General features: G+C 60.2%; 1 long non-coding RNA gene across 1 annotated transcript in view; it reads left to right on the forward strand.

Annotated features, from left to right (window-relative positions):
* Window positions 1–1706: 1706 nt before the first annotated feature.
* Window positions 1707–14164, forward strand: part of LOC137214149 (uncharacterized) — a 70246-nt gene continuing 57788 nt past the window's right edge. The window contains exons 1-2 of the long non-coding RNA XR_010938775.1: window positions 1707–1815; window positions 12492–12639. This is a non-coding gene — a long non-coding RNA (uncharacterized lncRNA). The remainder of the gene's footprint in view (window positions 1816–12491; window positions 12640–14164) is intronic.

Raw genomic sequence — 14164 nt, forward strand, 5'->3', positions numbered from 1 at the left:
GTGTGTGCGTGCGTGTGGACGCACCAGGCTATGAGTGAGAGCTGACACCTGCCTTGACCTCAGGGGCCTCTGTTTTCTCCTCGTAGCCATGACCCCGAGCTCACGGCAGTCAACAGGCTCACGTGAATCACCGTGTGGAGGATTTCCTGGGGCCGAAGATGGGCTGGCCATCCTGGTCCCCTCCCGCGTGCATAGGCGGGGCTGGAGTGCCAGGCCAGGGACCTGGGGCCTAGGGACCAGAGAGCTGGGGCCACGGGGTGGTCCTGGGAACAAGGGGCTATGGGGCTGGGGGTTGGAGGTCGGGGGGACCTGGGGGACAAGGGATGGGGTGGTGGTCAGGAAGCTGGGGGGCCGGGGTGTCAGGAGGCCTGCAGGGGGGCTGACCCCAGGCCCCCAGTGAACGGGGCGTCTGGGAGGGGCGGGGGTGAGCTCAGTCTCAGATGCGTAGTCCTGCTGGAGCCCCGGCCGGCGTCCTGCTGCAGCCCCGCGCAGGAGCGACGGCACGGTGGTCAGAAACGGCCCAGCTTTTGCCGTCAGGACAGATAAACAGTCGGCCTGCTGTTTATTTTTGCCAAGACCACCAGCCCTTCTCCTCAGAGTGGGGGGAGCCGCCTGTGACGTGATGAAAGAAGCTCTTCATCTGCCTGGACAGCGAGTCCTGCGGGTCGCCTGCTGAACCTGGCGTCCGGGGGGGGCCGTCGGGCGGAGCCTGAGACCTGAAACCTCTGAGCCGGGCTCGGGGTCGGCCAGACCCGGGTGTCAGGGAAGGGGTGTTGGGCCGCCAGGGGCCTCTGGTGGGGTGGCGGCCCTGGACACTGGGTGGTGGGGTCAGGCCTTGAACGCAGAGCCAACATCGGCGAGGGCTTGGGGAAGCACCCAGGTGGGGGATGGCTGGAAGGGTGGCTGACCGTGGGGGTGCGGGCCAGGGGTTGCGTTCCAGGAGAGACCCGGCAACAGGCAGAAAGGAGGCCACGGGGCGACCCCACGAGCCTGCAGTAGGAGCCTCTCGCTCACCCGTCCGGCCCCACCTGGGCTCCCGGCCCCGCCCACAGCTGCTTTGGGGATGGAGTCTTAGGGGTGGGAGGGTGGTGCTGGGCCGCCTCCTGCCGGAGTCCACCCCAGTGTGCTTCTCCCTTTCCCCAGTCGCCTCCCTCCCAGAAGCCCTAGGCCAGCAGTCCCCAGACCAAGGCGCTGCAGAGGGAAGAGCTCCCGACAGGGCCAGCAGGTGACCCGGGGCCTGCGCTCAGTCTCTCTGCCTGGGCTGTGGGTGGAGGGTGACTGAGGACCTTGATGCCTGTGAGGCTCTCCCTGTCCAGAGGGGAGGGGTCTCTGGAGAGAGGGGCCCCCACCCGAGCAAGCTTCACCTCGGATCACTGCGTCTCCCCTCTGTGCCTCAGTTTCCTTCCCGACAAAACAGTCTAACGATGCCCCCTCGCGGCTGCCGGGGGTCAGGGACACTGTCCCCCGGGACGGCTCAGGGACGCCCTGCTCACGGTGAGCGCTCGGCAGATGCAGACCGCGGTCAGCATTGGTCTTGGGGGACCGTGTCTGCAGCTCTGTTCAGCTGAAGGGGGTCTGCCTTCTGTGCCCCATGGTCCAAGGCCTGAGCCCCATTAAGGTGGCCACCGATTCCTGCCCTGGTCATTGCACACCGGCTCCAGCAGAGGGGGCCCGCGCTCCATGCACAGCTACGTCCTCCCAGCGGAGGCGGCGGTGGTGTATGCAGGAGGCTGGCTGGAGTGGACCTCCGATGCACAAAGGCCCTCTGCAGAGACTGGGATCTGGGGCCTCGGACCTGGTCTCCGAGATGTCACCGTGAGTGGGGTGGGACGGTTGGGGGTGAGGGGCTGCTGGCCGCACGCCCTCCTGGCTGGTCTGCCCTCTGAGCGTCCACCCTTGGCCTTGGGGAGCTTGGTCAGGTAGACGGTGCACAGAGGGGTGTTTGGGCCACCCCAGGCTGCTCCATGGCACGGGAGGGGCTTGATCAAGGCCGCACAGCCTGCGGCTCTTACGGGTCTTGGACTGGAGACCGAGTCCAAGACTGGAGGACTGGGGACTGGGACTGAGACTGAGCCACTTCCAGGTTCTACCCATGGGGGTGGTCCAGGGATGGCAGAGGGCTCCTGGCCTTTAACACCCACAGAGTTGGGTTTTCTGCACCATCCTGTTCTGATCACAGGGTTCTCGGTTCTGCTGGAACCAGCGTTGGTGCAACGTGCCTGGGGTGGGGTGGGGGGCCCGTCCTCCCCTGCTGTGGCCTGCTGCACGTGGTCAGGTCACCTCTCCTGGCCGGGGACTGAGTGGACAGAGGCCTAGAGGGAGCCGCCTAGACCAGGAAGGAGGGCAGCCAGGCCATCTGCCGAGAAGCCGGCACCATTAGGGCAGAAGAGCCCATGTGGCTGGTGGGGCTCTGAGGCCATGGGGACACTGGCTCGGGACCTGCCTCTAGCCTCGGAGGAGTGGCAGCCTCCACCCCTGCGATAAGCCTAGATTGAAGCAAGCTGTCTTTCAAAGCTGGCCAGGATGCCCCAAAATGAGCAAAAGGGAGAACCCCTCCCCCATCCAGGGCTGACAGGGTGGGGCTGGGACTTTTGGAAATCATCACAACTGCCTTCAAAGCAGCAGAGATCCCGCTGCTGGGAACCCACGGAAAGGCAATGGTGCGGGACAGGAAGGGGGGCACTGAGAGCCTGGATGTCCCCCACAGGGCTGCTTATGGTGCCCCCCAAAGGCCCACCACTGGAGGAACGGCTAAAGAATCGCTACGTAATCATGGGGTCCTATTCAGCCAAAATGAGTTACATTAAGAGGAAAAAAGCCAGACTGCGTGTGTTATTTTCCTGTGGCCACCGTAACGAATTACCACAAACCTAGAGCTTTAAAACAACGCACATTTATTATCTTAGAATTGCGGGGGGCGGGGGCCAGAGTCCTAAAGGTATGGACGAAACTGGGTCCCTCCTGGAGGCTCCGGGGAGCATCTGTTCCCTGCACTTCCAGCTTCTAGAGGCGCCTGCGTCTCTGGCTGAGGCCCCGCCCCCCATCTTCAAAGCCAGCAGCGCAGCATCTCCCGATCTCTCTTGATCTCTCTCTGCCTCTGCTTCCATGCTCACATCTCCCTCTCTGACTCTCACCCTCCTGCCTCCCTCTCATAAGGACCCTGGTGATGACATTAGGCCCATCCAGTTGATCCGGGACGACACCCCCCATCTCAAGGTCCTTAAGTTCATCCCATCTGTCGAATCCTGTCGCCAGGGTGATGGTTAATTTTATGTGCCAGCTTGGCTGGCCTTTGGGGTGCCCAGACATTGGGCCAAACATGAATCCAGGGGTATCTATGGGAGTGAGTCTGGATGAGATTAGTATTTCAGGAAGCAGACTGGGCGCAGCAGGCTGCCCTCCTTAACGTGGGTGGCCCCCGCCAATCCGCGAGGCCTGAATAGAACAGAAAGGCTCACTCTCCCCTGGGGAGAGGGAACTCCTCTTCCTGCCGGCCTTCGACCTGAGGCTCTGAGCTGACACATCGCTCTTCCTGGGTCTCAACCCTGCTGGCCTCTGGGCCAGAGCTTACACCATCGCTCTGCTGGGCCTCCAGCCTTCTGACCTTGGGGCTTCTCGTCATCGAGTGAGCAAATTCCTCGTGATAAACCCTTTCCGTGTACACATCCTGTTGGCTCGGTTCTCCTAGAGAAGCCCGACTCATACACCACGTGAGCTGATGTAGTCGCAGGTTCCGGGGCTGAGGACACGGCATCTTTGGGGGCCCCTGTTGAGCTGACCACACGGGACATGACCATCATGGTTATGTCAGAAAATGCCAGAACCAGCCTGGGGGTGCTCATTTCTGACTGTCTCCCTTCTTTTGATGTTTCTGGGGTTTTCGGTCTTTCTGTCTTAATGGGAAGACTGACTGCAGGTGAGGCAACCCAGCCACGGGAGAGGCAAAGGCTGGGACCCCGTGGGACGGCCTTGGGTGTGGGGCTGCCCCTGGGAGCACCCACCTCCCTGTGAGCCGTGGCTGAGTCTCCCCCTGGCTCTGTGTCAGGACCCTCTGAAATCACCGTGGTTCATCCTTCCTGCAGAGTGTCCCTGTGAGCACAGGGTACAGGAGAGTGGCGGGGATGCTGCCCCAAAGGGTCCTGGGAGAGGAAGCTCGGGCCAGTCCCTGGGGTGAGTGGTTCATGCCGTGTCTGAGCCCCGGGTCGGGGGCCGGTGGCGTGTGGGAGAGCCTCCCCCGGGGAGGGGGGCGTCTTCGGTCACAGGGTGACTCCAGCTGTGGAGGACACGCGTGTGGTAACCTGCCACCGTGCGGGGGCAGCTCGGCCTCTCTGGCCTGCCCTCTGCGGCCCAGTGCAGACCAGGTGGCTTAAAAGGACTGAGTTCTTCCTCAGTCCTGGGGGCTGGATGGCTGAGGTCGGTGTCTCAGGGCTGGTTCCTTCTCTGGCCTCTCTCCTTGGTGTCCCTGTGTCCTTATAGCCTGTAATTGGAATGTCCTCTTCTTTGGGGTCACGTGCCAACAGGTGGAGGCCGGGTGGGCAATGGTGGGCATTTGCCAGTGGTCAGGTGGAAACACTTCTGCAGAATTCCCAGCACTTCCGGGGCCAAAGTGATTCCGTTGGCGGCTTCGTGCCAGCCCTCAGGCTCTCTGAGGTTCCCTGACTCCAGGGCCAGCTTTTCCTCTGTAGCCCCCCTTCCTGTGGCCTTGGGTAGAGAAGTTCTCTGCCCTGTGATGCCACAGGCTGCGTCTGGGGGGAGCGAGGCGGGCAGGCTTGCTGGGCTGAGCTGAGCCTGTGCCTGTGTGTCCAGGAAACTTACAAAGTCCAGACCCCGTGGAGCAGAATAGGAACTCAGCCATATGCCAGGTCCAAGCCCTTCAGGGCTGGGTAAGGGACACATCAGGGTGTCCCGAGGCTTGGGACACAAGTGCCTGGGAGCAGGGTGCATGGGGACCACACGGTCACAGGTGACAGGATGGCACTGGCTTCCAGGCAGCGGGTGGGTGGGCTTCTCTCCTGGGTGCGTCCCGTTCTCCCCCCAGGGGAGCCCTGCTCCCTGAGCTGAAGCTGCCGCCCCGCACCCGCTAACAAGCCTGGATTTTAGAGCATATGCTCCTGCTTCCCCAAACCCTGTGCTGCCGGGATTGGTGAGGATTTTGAGGAAAGCTTCTTCTGATGCTCAATTACCCAGGCTGTCCACACTGCCTGGAGTCCATCGCATGGCTGGCTGTGGTTTAGGCGGTGTGGACTGGACTTGTGGGCGTCCCCCTCTTAGGTCAGCTGGGGAGACCTTGGTCCCATCCTCGAGGAGCTGTGTGGGGAGGGCCGGGGCTCTGGACACAGGCCTGAGCTGAGGGTGAGATGGTGGAGTCCTAATGGGCTAGGCCCCGACTGGCCAGAAGGGTGGTCTGAGCTTTGGGGCAGTGGAGGTGGGGTCCCCAGCGGGAACTCCATTAAGGCAAATAAACTGCCCCTGAGTCTGTCTGCTGGTGACCCTCACCCTGTCCCCTGCTGGGCCACCTGTGGTGTGAGTGGGGTCCAGCTTGGGGACAGTCACACCTCTCCCTGCCCTGGGGGACTGGGGTCGCAGCCGCGTGCCTGACCTCTGCCCGGCGTGGCTGACGTACCTCCACGCTGGGGAAGCCGTACTCCTGACCGTCCCCTGTGTGCAGGCTGGCTGGGGGGTGCCAGGTCCCAGGCTTGGCCTCCAGATGAGTCAGCGGGCTGCAGGCGGGCCCCAGAGCCCCCAAGAAGGAGACACGTTCCCTCTGGGAGTGCCCACCTTCACTCTGGTTGGGCGGGATGAGGGCAAAAAGGATGCCCTCATGAAGGTTCCCACCTCCCCAAGTGGACGCAGGGGCACTGTGACTTGGCCAGTTCTGGAGGAGGGGGTGTGGGAGAGGAGGGGGGGGAGAGGGAAGGGAAGCGGGGGCGGGGAGGGAGGAACCTGTAGGGCTGCGAGTCCCGTGACCTGGCCGCTCCCCTCACCTGCTCTCAGTGTCTGTCAGGCCTCCCGTGAGCCGGGCCCTGGAGCAGAAGCCCTTTCTCCAGTCTGGCCGTGCTCGTCCAGACTTCCCTGGCCTGAAGGCAAGGACAGCCCTGCTCGGTCCACCCTCCTCTGCCCCCCGACGGACCCTGAGGACGTCACTACTTGGGGTCTGTGAGAAGGGGCCCAGGTGGCCCAAAGTGCCAGAACAGGGGCTCTGGGGACCCGGCAAGGCACGTGCCTCAGGGCGGTGAAGGCACTGAGGCCCCGGGCGGGGGGGCGAGTCACTTGAGGTCACCCCATGGGGTCACAGGGGCCTGAGCCTGGATCCTGCCTCTCCCCACGTGTAGGGTGGGAGTGAGATCTCCTGTACCATTGGCTGGTGTCTCTCCCGCCACCCGGGCCAGCTCCGGTCCCTGGGGGCCAGAGGAGGCCTCTGGGCGGGGGTTCGCTTCCCGGACGGGCACGGTCACAGGGGGTGCTCCTCGTAACCAGCAGCACGTGTGCGTCCCGGCCAGCTTCCTGCGCGTTATGTATGTGCCCAGAGGACTGATACTTTCTGGCGACAGAAGAATTTGGCCCCTTTCCTCATGTGCCTGCCATGGGGGTCCCCAGCCCGGCAGCGAGGATCTTGGCATCTGAGTTTAGCAGACACAGCCAGGGAGGCACGGGGGCGGCCTGTGGGCGGGGTGCATCCCGATTTGGGTGGAAATGCCGGGGTGGGAACGGTGGCGTGGACGGAGAGGTGCCTAGTGGAGGGGCTATTAACCACCAGGTAACAGATTTGATTAATTTTGTGCCTGGAGGGTTTTTTTTTTTTTTCTTTTCCCAAAGAATCAGAGAAAACAAAATATTTTTCTAATTAAATAAATCTACGGTGCACGGTAATGGAGGCCGTCTGTTGGTCTGTGACAGGGCGGGGGAGACGTGGAATAATGATTTTATTTTTTCATTAAATAGAATTATAGGCAGTTACTCAAAGCAATGCTGAGCCTAATTGAGAGAAACCCATTTCTTCTTAATTTACTTTCACGGTTTTGGATGATAAAAGAGTGTGTTCGTTGGAAAATTAAATAAAAAACACACCACGAGGACAGGGTCTCTTTAGGTGCATTATTTGGTCCTTCCAGCTTTAAGTAATGGTCAGCAGGCCCAGGTGAGAACGGGGGGGACTCGGGCCTCGGGGGTTCTGCTTGGGGGTTTCGGGGTTGGAGAAGGTTTGGCGGCATAGAGACCCCGAGACCACCAGGCTCTGCGGGGTCCCGGCTCCCCTCCGTGAGACGCCCAACACACGCTTCCCTGCAAGGCACAGACCTCCCAGTGTCCGTCCCAGGTCCCCTGGCCTCTGTCTTCCATGGAGTCTGGACCTCCCTCCTAAATCCTTTCTGCCCATCAGAATCCTCGAGAAGTTGGCCGGCCCGGAAGTCGGAGGCCATCGAGATCACCCGGTCTCGTACCTGGGGTCTGTGCACAGCTCGGTCGGCATCATCCCTGCCCCGCCCCCTAGGAGGGCTCCCACCTCCAGGGTCTGTGCTGACCAGGCACCCCGACCATCTTCTGCGCTCGCTCACCAATACTCCACTTCCTTCAGCAACGCCCCCCTCCGCCCCGACCAGCCCCTTCCCGTTGCTCGTCCTGCTGTGCCCGGCTCCTGGTGCACCGTCGCAGCAACACGGGCATCGAACGGGGCTGTGGCTCTCTGGACTCGTACTGAGCTCCTACTGCCTACAGGAGAGCCCTGCGAAGTCTGGAGGGTGGCGCTAGACAGCTGCCTTGGTGGCCCAGGGAACCCAGCGCCGTGCGTCTGAACTTTCTGCGATGCCAGGAACATCCTGTATCCGCGCTGCCCGCAAGGGCGGCCACGGCCCCGTGTGGCAGATGAGCATTTGAGATGCAGCGAGTGTGACTCTGGAGCTGGATTTTAAATTGTATTTATTTTAATTAATTTAAATTGAAATCACCACGGACAGCTAGTGGCTACCGTATCACACGGGAGTCTTTGAAATTCCGGGCGACGTCCTCCTGCTTTAGATGCAATCTTTTGACACAGAGAGGCGGTCCCAGGTCTCTGTGACACACGTTCCCCCTTCCCTGTTTTGGGGGCAGGTAGCATTTCTCGGGTGAGAGGTATATACAGTCAGACAAGCGTGAGGGTGTTTATTTTTAATTGAATTTTATTTTAAAAAACCTATTGCAAAGTTCAGAATGTGCAACAGTCTCCAGTGAGAAGCAGGTTTCCTCCAGCCCCACCTGGCTGCCGCCGCCTCTGCCCCTACCTGAGCCACCCCCTCTGCTTCTCTCTAACCCCTCGAGTCGCAAGGAAGGGGTGCGCGTGCCCGTGGAGGACCGCTGCATCCTGGACGCCAGCTACGGAGCTGCCAGCGACATCACACCGACTAAAATCTCCAGCCCGGTGCTGCCTCGCGACTGCCCTGCTGGGCTCTTCCACGTTAAGGGCTGAGCTGAGGCTCCAGCCGGTGCTTCTGTGAAATCAGGGCTGCTCGGGGACACCCAGGATGGATGGGTGCCGCAGACCGAGGGCCTCACCAGAGTCTCTCTGGGCATTTCTGGCTGTGAGCTCCCGTTCTGTTTGTGCTCTGAGCTGCTGGGACACGGAGCCCCCAGCCAGCGCTGAGCCGAGGTCAAGGGCGTTCAGGAGGGAAGAGCTGCTGCAGCAGCCCCTGGGCATCCTGCCTCCCAGACTTCCCCCTGCCCCCTCGGCCCTGAACTCCCCCGCCCCATCCTGGCTCCCGCCTTGAAGACCGGATCCCGGGGCAGGTTCGGTCCCCTGCTGCGGTCTCCACCTGTGCAGGTTGCTGTGGCCAAGCGGTCACCTCTGGGGGAGGTCACTCCCCGTGGGGCCACTTTGCTGGGAGGCTCTGTTTCCACTCACCGCTTCTGCTACTTTTTACACTAACGACTTCCCAGGACAGGCCCAGTGGCCGTGGATAATGGTTCCCGTCTGCGGAGCCTTCCAGAGCTGCTTTTCCCGCTGGCCCTCCCCTCAGCCTGCGCCCCCGGACACCCAGAGCCCCAGAACCAAGCTGCTCCCATCCCCCGAGGCGGCCTGAGCTCCCCGGGGGAGGCAGCACGGGGTCCTCATAGCAGGCCCTTGCCCTCATGGGACCTGGGCCGAAGGCGACCCAGGCTGGGCCTGCCTGGGTCGGGGTGGGGGGTCCTCTGAGGTCTCCCCAGGTCCCTGGCAGGAGGCAGACACTTCACAGAGGCTACAGGGCTGCTCACGGCCACCCACAGACACTTATTAGGCACCTGCTGCATCCAGCTTTGTGCTGGACCCTGGGGCCCGGGGGTGGGCGTGTGAGCGCGGCCAGGAGCAGAGCTGCGTGGGAAGTCTGCGTTCTTGCTTCCTTCCCGAGGGGACGCTGAGGGTGTCCAGGCTGCCCCACCTGAAGGTCGGACATCTGGCCAGGTTTCTCCTCGCATGCCTGCTGTGATCACACCATGGGCCGACGGGCTCTGGCTGGGTCTGAGCTCAACAGAGAGGCACCTGGCGATCGATTGGTGATGCCTGCCACGGTCATGGGCCCGAGCGGCAGGAATTGTTGGTGAGTGTGGATGCTGACGGGACGCCCATGCTGGGGCCGGGTCACCAGGTCTTTTCATCACTAGCAACATCTTCCCCAAAGTGTTGGTTGATTTCACTGTGCCCACAATACGTATTGACGGGCACCTGTGCAGAACGAAGGCGTGTGTGTCGGGCTGTTGTCGGGGGGCGGGGGCAGAGGCGGCATGGCCCATCGGTGGAGAGAAATGAGAGCTGCAGTCAGCGTTGGGGGCAGGGCGGCAGGAGGGAGACGTCTGGTTTGCTGGTTGGCCAGCAAGTGTGAGATGTCCGGCTGCCTGAGCTGAAGCCACGTCTGGGGGCTCTGTACCCCGTTTCCTCTGCCCAGAGGGGCTCGTCAGACGTCATGGTGGTCAGCACTCTCCCCTTTCTGGAACCCTCCTCCAGCAGCCCCAGCGCCCACCCCACCCTGCCGGACCCGAGCTTCCAAGGCGCCAGACCCACAAAGCGGGGAGGAGGACCCGAGGGGCCCAGATGGCAAACCAGGGATGCCATGCTGCCCACGGGCTCAGTCCACAGGGCGAGAGGGGAGGAGTGCTTTGGGGACCTTGGTGCCCATGGCCTCAGAACCCTGGGGTAAGGCTGACCCCGCGGGAACCCCTCAGGGGCAATTATAGCTGGAGGCTGGCAGGGGGCGTGATGGATGGGACGGCCGTCCTGCTGGGCCGTGACGAACGTCCCTCTCCCTCGCAGGCTCACTCTGGAGCTCTAATACTCCTTGAAAGCCCCATTTGTCCCCTGTAATCACAGCATTAAACTTTAATATCCAGTATTAATAAAACATACTCTCCCTAATACAGCCAGAAGAGGCTGGGAGCCGGCGGGTGTGAGGATGGTCCCTGGGTGACTGTCTCTGATGCTTTCCTGGCGGCCGGGGGTGGGGGGGCAGCGCCGAGGGGGCACCAGGCCTCCTGGACAAGTATGGGGTGAGGGGGGCTTCTCTGAGGGGTTGGGCTGAAGGCCAGTGGGTGCTGGGGCTGGTCTGTGTGTTGCCGTTTGAGATTTTCTGTTTCTTCCCGACGGGCTTTGTTTTATGTTATTTCATGCTTTTTTGAGATGTCATCACGCACCACACCACTCACCCTTTCAAAGTGCACAGTCGGGAAATACGGCACCGTCGACCCTCACTATTCAGACCCGCCTCCCTGCTGACGGTTATCTGTGGCCTCCGCATCCGTCCCGCGGCACTTCTGTGGTCACTCACAGACACGCGGCGGCCGTGAGAACGTTGAGCCATGAGTCATGCGTCCCTGGGTGAGCTTCGGCTCACGGTGGGGACAAGGTTCCTTCCCGTGGCCTACCTAGTGCCGAGTTTTCCACGTTTCTGGGCTTTTCTTTGGCGATTTTGCCGTTTAAAGTGGCCTCAACCTGGTGCTGTGGTGCCGTGTGGCCTGCGTGTGGCCTCGTGTGGGCTGACTGTGCACACACGTGTGAGGCACACGGACCACCCCGCGTGCCAGCCAGGCAGTGTCAGCACCCAGCACCCGACGGGTAACCCTCCAACTGCCCTTGGCAGGCAGGTCCAGTCCCGCATAGAGACCGGGGACCTGGGTGGATGGGGGTCAAGGGCCTCTCCTTTGCCACCCCCAGAGCCAGGAGGGGTCACTGCCCTTGCCTGGCCCGTCCTGGGCACAGATGGCTGAGGCAGAAGCAGGGCCCTGGGGTCTGCAGGCTGGCCGTGGGCTGGGTGGTCGAGCACTGCTGACCCCGCAGCTCCCAGGCCGTGAGGTTGAAGGTGTTTATGGAGGCGGAGGTGGTCAGGAAGCAGGGGACAAAGAGGCCTTGGCAGGAGCAGCGTCTGGCACAGGACAGGAAACCTTCTCAGAAAAGCTGGACATGGCCCTCCGTTCCCTGGGGAGAGGGCAGTGGCGAGGAGAATGCGGGCTTTGTGTGCCCTGCCCCCTCCCTGAGCCGTGGGCCGCCCCGCCCTGGGAGCATGTGGCTCCCGGCCTGCATTCCACCACCTGGAGCCTTCCAGAAACTCGGCCTCCTTCTGGCCGGATCTGGGATGTGTGGTTGAGGCACAAGGCCCTGGGGACCCCAGAGGCTCTGGGTTCCAAGATTGTGGGTTTGGAGACGGGGTTTCAAGGCTGTGCCCTGGGGTGCCTAAGGGGCTGGTGGGCGGGGAGGGGGCACGGGGCTGGAGCTGGACTGTGGGGGGCCGGTGGGCCTGGGGAGTCCAGCCCCTGGGGAGCCATTTGGAATCAAGCTGGAGCCCCAAGGACCTGTGAGGCCATTTGGAAAAAATTGAGGGGGCCCCACGGAGGATGCTTTCGGCTCCCCAGTCCCATAAATCTTACCGTAGGGCATGAAACACCAAGTGAGCGGTCATGTTGGACTATTGTTCAAACCTGAGTCCTGCAGTTGTGGTCCCACACCTGGCCAGGCTGCCTCTCCCAGCCTGGACCCCCAGGTCTGCCACCCTGGGGCCAGCATAGCAGAACCACAGAGTCCTGTTAAACCCATTCTCGCCACTCTGCCCCCCACCCCGCCCCCGCTCCCGCACTGCCAGCCTGTCCGTGTCTCTCCTGGCCTCGGACCAGATTCCTGCAGAGTGCTCCACGGGCCGTGGGTGGTCCCCAGCCACCTGCAGTGGTCTTCAGGCAGCATGGTGGTTTCTGATGAAAAACTGGTGAAGCGAAAGGGTTCCTACACACTCACTAATGTGAAACTTAAGATTAATTATGATTTCCACAGAAATCCCATTATGCAAATCATAATCATTTTGTTCTGAAGGGCTGCACCAGGGTGCGAGGCCTGCAGCGGCCCGAGATCCATCTCCCTGACCCTCAGGGCGTTATCTGTTATGGAACTTTGTCAACTACGGGCACGGAGCCCTTGAAGATTTTGCCTCTTTTCCAAAAAAGCTCAGGGATCTCCAGGTAAATCCAATTGCATGGGTTTTTTTTTTTTTTTCTTTCCTCAGGACAACTGCAAAATGCTTTTCAGTTTTAAGTGGAAGAATTGTGTTGCCAAAGGCTGAGAAGAGATGAAAACGTCATTCAAAAGTGCATGAAAGGGCTTCCCTGGTGGCGCAGTGGTTGAGAGTCCGCTTGCCGATGCAGGGGACGCAGGTTCGTGCCCCGGTCCGGGAAGATCCCACATGCCGCGGAGCAGCTGGGCCCGTGAGCCATGGCCGCTGAGCCTGCGCGTCCGGAGCCTGTGCTCCACAACGGGAGAGGCCACAGCAGTCAGAGGCCCACGTACCGCAAAAAAAAAAAAAAAAAAAAAAAAAAAAAGTGCATGAAAGAGTTTTATAGTGTCTGGTCTTACATTTAGGTCTTTAATCCATTTCGAGTTTATTTGTGTGTATGGTGTTAGGGAGTGTTCTAATTTCATTCTTTTACATGTAGCTGTCCAGTTTTCCCAGCACCACTTATTGAAGAGGATGTCTTTTCTCCATTGTATAGTCTTGTCTACTTTATCAAAAATAAGGTGACCATATGTGCGTGGGTTTAATCTCTGGGCTTTCTATCCTGTTCCATTGATCTGTATTTCTGTTTGTGTGCCAGTACCATACTGTTTCGATTACTGTAGCTTTGTCGTATAGTCTGAAGTCAGGGAGCCTGATTCTTCCAGTTCTGTTTAAAAAAAAAAAGAAAGTGCATGAAAGAAGCTCACTGACCCCCTGCTGAGAAGGTCTTAGGACAAACCACAAAGCTGACATAAGCTCTGGCCCAGGAAAGCACACAGTGGCTCTGGCCCCACTGCCTCCCGGGTGTATGGGGGTCTTGCTCAGGGGTCTTTGAGGCTGTGGTGGGGCAGGGGACAGTTGGTGCCTGGCCCAGGCGACCAGCAGTGCTTCTACCCTGCGTTCTATTGTCACTGGGAGCTTGTCATGGCAGGATGGACGTCTCATTTCACCATCACTGTTTGGGAATGCTGCTGGGGGACCAGCCAGAGTCCTGTGCCCCACAAGGAAGCAGTGGACGCTTTGATTTCTGTGCAGAGGAGAGAGGCAGGCAGCCACCCCCTTCTGTCTCTTTTTTCTTTAAATTAATTTTTATTGGAGTATAGTTCCTTTACAATGTTGTGTTAGTTCCTGCTGTACAGCAAGGTGAATCAGTTATACCTATACATGTATCTGCTCTTTTTTAGTTTTCCTTCCCATTTAGGTCACGACAGAGCCCTGAGTAGAGTTCCCTGTGCTATACTGCAGGTTCTCATTACTTATCTATTTTATACACAGTAGTGTGTATATGTCAGTCCCAATCTCTGGTCTTAGTGCAGAGCTGAAAGCATGTCCGAAGGGGCCAAGTACAGCTCCCGTGGCCACGAGCGTTCGTCTCTTTCATGTGCTGCTCAGAGGCAGGGAATGGGGCACTGGCTCCTCTACACAGGAGCACCACGCTGCTCTGGGAAGGGACGCCAACACACTGATCGATCTGATTCCCCCAATCCGAGCGTGTGGCGTGGGGAGTACACTGAGCACCACGCAGCTGTCATTTTCCACATTCCTCCGCAAAGCACATACCTCCCACGACACACACTGGTCTTGCCTCTTTCTGAACTTTACGTACATGGAATCACACGTGTGGCCTCTTTGGTGTCTGGTTCCTTCCGCTCAGCATTAATCCACGAGGTTAATCCATGCACGTG

The sequence above is a fragment of the Pseudorca crassidens genome, chromosome 2 (genome assembly GCF_039906515.1).
Source record: "Pseudorca crassidens isolate mPseCra1 chromosome 2, mPseCra1.hap1, whole genome shotgun sequence".
Classification (NCBI taxonomy): domain Eukaryota; kingdom Metazoa; phylum Chordata; class Mammalia; order Artiodactyla; family Delphinidae; genus Pseudorca; species Pseudorca crassidens.